Source organism: Arachis hypogaea, chromosome 17, assembly GCF_003086295.3.
Source record: "Arachis hypogaea cultivar Tifrunner chromosome 17, arahy.Tifrunner.gnm2.J5K5, whole genome shotgun sequence".
Lineage (NCBI taxonomy): Eukaryota > Viridiplantae > Streptophyta > Magnoliopsida > Fabales > Fabaceae > Arachis > Arachis hypogaea.
In genome coordinates, this window is record NC_092052.1 from 33384249 (window position 1) to 33390328 (window position 6080).

Here is a 6080-nt window from a genome sequence, read left to right on the forward strand (position 1 = left end):
AATTTATTTAATATAGAATTATTTTCTGTAACTCAAGTTTATAATATTTTATGTTCTTTTAATTTGTAACAATATTTTACTCTTTCTCTTTTTATTTGTTTATAGTTAATATTTTGAAAATTGTAACTATTTTTTTTAATAAAAATACTGTTTTGTGTGCTTGAAAGATTTTTGTTAAAAAAAAATCATTTTTGATAGGTCTTTATAAAATTAATTAATTTGACATTTATTGTGATTGAACTTTATAAAATTAAAATAATTAATTAATTAATTGTTAATTTTCAAATAGTAACTATTTTTTGAACAAAAAAAGTCTTTATAAATTATGTTTAAAATTTTATGGGATCGTTAACTTTTAAATATTAAAATAAAATACATACGTAGTTTGATACAATTTTATAAGATTATTAATGTGTTGAATTTTAAAATATAAAATATATATATAATTTGTTACAATTTTATTGATTGTTAGTTTTTAAGTTGTAAGTAGTTTTTTTAATTATAAATTTAAGTCTTATATATCTAATTGCTAATTAAAAAAGTATACTTAATATTTAATATTGTATTTGATATAAAAAAATAGAGTGTGTACTTTTTGACAATTATGTATAAGAATTAAATATTTTTTTGGGTTTTGGCAATAAAGATGGAACTGTTGTCGTCCTATTGATATCTAATAGCGTTAGCAAACCAACTCGTATTTGAAATACAATTTGAATATTATTAGCTGACAGGATACTGTATGAGAAGAAAAAAAATTGAAAAATCAAGGTATTTCATTATGTCTTTTTTTATATCAAGATTGTATTCTCTTTTTACTTTTATTTTTATTAATAATATTAATGATTTTTATTTGAAATTACTTATTAAATATTTCATAAAATCATCATGTGCTTTTACTAGGACTAAACATGACTGACGACGAATTAAAAAATCTTTACCTTATTGAGATTAAGAAGATACTCAATAACAATGCGAGATCTTTAAGAGACTATCAATCAATGTCATATCCTGAGCTGTCTGATGTTCGTCTTTTTCAGAATAAGCTAATAGAGGAGGAGTTAGCATATGACACAAATGAATTGACTCGTACAAATTTATATACGGAACAAAAGATGATTCATGAACAAATGTTAGTATTTAATGAGATACTCAATACTGTTATTATAGATTCTGGTAATTTTTACTTTGTTTATGGGCATGGTGGGTGTGGTAAGACATATTTGGAATGGACTTTCTTCTGCTATTCGATTTAGAGAAAAGATTGTTTTAAATATCGCATCTAGTGAAATTGCGCCTTTACTCCTACCTGGTGGCAGAACGGCTCATTCTAAGTTTTCAATACCCATTACAATTACTGATGAATCTACTTACAACATCAAGCATAGCAATTTGAAGGATGAGCTGCTCATCTAAAGTAGCTTAATAATTTGGGATGAAGCTCCAATGCTCAATAAAATGTGCTTTGAAGCATTTGATCGGACGCTCAGGGATCTTATGTTAGTTACCGATCAATGTAAGACATATCAACTATTTGATGGTAAGGTTGTAGTTCTAGGAGGTGATTTCTGACAGATACTTCCAATGATTCTGAAAGGGAGTACACATGATATATTATCATCATCTATTAACTCATTCCATCTGTGGTCGTTCTGTAAGGTTCTGAAGTTGTATACTAATATGAGGCTTCTAATGTCTTCTTCAAATCAACATGATGGTGAAATGAAGAAATTTGCTAATTAGATATTTGATGTTGGAAATGGAAATATTGGTTCTGCTGTTGGTAATGAGTTAGAAGTTGAAATTCTAGATGACCTGCTTATTACAACTACTAATGAGCCTCTCTCTCATTTGGTAGAATTTGCATATCCAAATTTGTTGCAAAACATATCAGATTACATGTATTTTTAGAGTAGGGCAATTCTTGCACCCACACTTGAAAGTGTCGAGAAGGTAAACGATTTTGTCTTGACAATCTTCCTAGAAATAGAAAAGGAGTATCTAAATTCTGACATAACATGTCAAGCTGATGAGAATGAAGATGTACAACAAGAGTGGTTCACACCAGAGTTCCTAAATGATATCAAATGTTCGGGACTACCTAACCACAAGTTGACTTTGAAGCCAGGAGTCGCTGTAATGCTATTGCGAAACATAGACCAGACTTTAGGTTTATGGAAAGGGACAAGGTTAATAGTAACAAACTTGGCAACAACGTAATTGGAGCGATGGTAGTGATCCATAGAAATATTGGCGACAAAGTGTATATTCCAAGAATGAACTTGATTCCTTCAGATTCAGGATTGCTATTTAAGGTTCAACAAAGACAATTTCCATTAACAATGTGCTTTGCAATGACCATCAACAAGAGTCAGGGTCAATCATTATCATATGTAGGACTTTACTTGCCAAAATTAGTATTCACCTATAGACAAATTTACATTGCTTTGTCAAGAGTTAAGAGTCGCAGTGGCCTCAAAGTTCTAATTCTGGACGAAGACAGCAACCAAAATCATCAACAACAAATGTCGTGTTCAAAGAAGTTTTTAATAATATTTAGGTAAAAAAACTATTATTTTTATTTTAATAACATGTTATGATTTACATTTTTGTACAAATATTTACTATAGATATAATTAATTTATTTATAACTCTGCTTTCAGATTTAAAATGAAATGTGTAACAGGAAGCACAACATCATATGCCAATTATTTTTCTAATGAGTTTAGTAAAATACTAGGTTGTCAATAAATTTTCATTGATCTTTTTATATAAAGTTTAGTATAAAATTGACATATGTAAGACCCGGTTAATTAATGGCTAATTAATCCATAAATGAGAATTTATTCTAGAAAGCCAAAAATATGATTTTTGTGGCTAAATATGATAGAGAAAATCGAGACGAGAATTTCGGTACCAATTTTATAGAAATCGGACCAAGATTGGACCGAACGGGCCAAACTGGGCCAACCGGACCCAAAGTGGGCCCTTGGCCCAACTAAACTAAACCAAAACCCTAGTTTTCAGCACTCTCTCTCCTCACAACACACAAACACATGCTGAAATGGATATGGAGGGGGGAAGAACACTCTCTCAAGTTCTCTCCCTTGGTTGATCTTCAAACCACCATAACTTTTGATCTAGAGCTCCGATTGCCGCACCGTTTGCGGTTACGTGTTCACCGCGGAGAGCTCTACAAAACCCATACAATCAATCTCGAGGTAAGCCACGTTTTGCTCTTCAAATTTCCAGCTTTGATTTCGAGTTTCATGAGCAACAATGTTGAGATTTTTGGCTCTTTAATGTTATAGGACCTAACTCTCTTGAAGGAGAAGGTTAATCTTGTCTCCTTGGACCTTGGGTGTGGTAAGATTCTCAACTCTAATATAATTTGTTGTTCTATGATGTTTGGGTATTGAGATGTTGTGTATGGGTATGATGATTGTGGCTTAGGTTGTGTATATGTGAATATTGGGGCTTGATTGAGACCTTGGCAAGCTTGAAAAGGGATTTTTTGGTGGTAAAAATCTGTTCTTGGAGGTGTTGAGACCTAGAGGACTTGTGGACAAGTGGTTTGGAAGTGCTCCGGTTGAGCTTAGGAAATCGGCTAAAGTATGGTCTCGGTTTCTCATATCTAATATGTAATGTGGTAGGAAATACTTAGGCTAGAGGCCCTAAGATAGGCATTGAATTGATGATGTTGTTGAATGGTTGAGATATATGATGTGATCATATATGTGATTATGAATATTGATGCCTTGATTGTATGATATATGAGAAATGCATGTTGTGATAAATGCTTGATGAATGATTGAGGTTGAATTGGTGGGTGGTACCATATTGATGGTGAGTATGATGTTGATTATGTATAATGATGGTTGATTGGAAATGGTATTATTGAAAATTGGGATGAGGAAGGATGTATGACATGATATTATATTTGTCCTTTAGCCATTTGATTGAGAAGTGTTAAAATGGTTGGTTGGTGGTTTTGGGAATTGTGGTAAAGTGTCAATGTGTGAGTGGAGGATGGCTTGATGTTGATTTTGGTACATTTTGATTGATTTCAAAAAGGGTTGAAATTGGCATGTTTTGGGTGATTTTGAAAATAGTTGAAAATGGCTTGTTTTGAAAATGGCACCTTGTGATTTTGTATGAAAATATGTTTTTGGGCATACTTTGACGGGACATAACTTGGACTACGGATCTCTGATTTATGCCAAATTTGTTTAGAAATGAAATTGGATCCGGGATGTCCATGCCGTTCGAAGAACGGGTGAAAAACGATTTAAAATGAGAAAGTTATGTCCGTCGGAAGATTGGGGGTCGAATCTGTGAATTCTGCAGCTTTTAACTTAGAAATTTTTTAGCAGAATGACCCTCCGCGCGTAGGCACACTTGGCGCGTACGCGCCGACCTTCAAGAAAGCACCATCCGCGCGTGCGCGTACTGTGCGCGGACGCGTCAATGCACTGCACCAATTGTCCAGCCATTTTCCCGAGAGTTGTGCCAGTTTTATGCCTGGGGCGCAAGTGCACCCACGCGTACGCGTGGCTGACGCTTGCGCGTCGTTTGGCTATTTTTCAATCCGCGCGTATGACGCTTGCAGGTCGATGAGTTTTGTGGCCATCCACGCGTGCGCGTGGAGTGCGCGTACGCGTGGCCCTGTTTTCATCCCAAAGTTGATTTTTGAGTTTTAAAAGCCAAATTTCATACTTCTAAGCCTCTGATCTCACCACTTATGTCTTAAATCATTATGTTATGCCTAGCAATGAGAAAAAGGAGCTAGTGAATGTGGCAACTTGCGAGTGAAGCAAGGGAATATGGATGATCATTGAGGATCAAAGATGATTATGTGAGATGCGGTGGATGGCGGTGGAAGTGCTGGTTATGCCATGGGCCGAAAGGCCGTGATTGTTGATGAATTGGCTGGTTATGGATTTAACCGTGAGCCGGATGGCTGGATTATTGCCGTTTGATGGCGGAGCCATGATTATGGCTAAGTATAAATGCATATAAGCTGTTGAATGAATTGTGAATGTTGCACTTCCACTATCGGAGATGAGAGTTTCCCTGGGAGAAAGCAGTGGCTAGCCACCACGTGCTCCAGGTTGAGACTCGAAGCTCTTTGACCCGATGTCGTCAGGGTGGCCGGGCACTGTGAAAGCCCCGAATGAGCTCACCCCCATAAATATTCACCAGTGAAGGTGATGGATATGGATCATGATTATGATCAAGTTTATATTGAGTATAACTCGAGTTGGGGAGACACGACAGAGGGACAGTCCAATGGTTAGCTACCAGGACTTGTCGGGTTGGCTCTATAACCGACAGATGATATCATCAGCCATTAAGAGTAGGCATTCATCATATGCATACTATGTGAATTGATTGAGATTGCCAATTTGACTGCATATTACTTGCTATTTGTCTAAATGCCTTAGTTGTTCTTATTTGTATATCTCTTGTCTGATATAACTGTGTTTGCTATATTATGCTACTGCTGGTGGTTGGGAGGTCTGAAGGAATTGGAAAGGGAAGTATTAGTTAGACTGAAGGATCTTTAGTCAGATACCCTTTATGGTTTAGCTTGTTTATAAGCTTTGATTTTATCTGGAGGAAGTTCTAGGATTGCCTTCGGCTTTTCTCTTTTATTATGTATTATATATGTGGAAGCTGTTACCATGATTGGAACCTCTGGTTCTCACCCATGCAGATTTTATGGTTTTCAGATGCAAGACGTGAGGTTTCTCGCTGAGGCATGCTGTAGACTTCTGGATTAGCGAAGATCCTTTGTTCTCGGGACGCTGTTTTGATTTTATGATTTCTCTTAGATACTTTTATCTCCATTGAATATTACAAATTATGATGACTCCTCTTATAGGAGATTTTGGAGAATAGGTTTTCTATATTGTGTCCCTTTGGGTTTCCTTGGGGTATCTTATTCTATTTATATGTATATATTACTATGCTTGGACCGGTTATCTTCGCAACTGGATTTTGAGTTTTGTTATTCCCGTTTTTGACACTCTCTTGTATATATAATCTCGCGTTGGTTTATCCTTGTTTATTACATTATC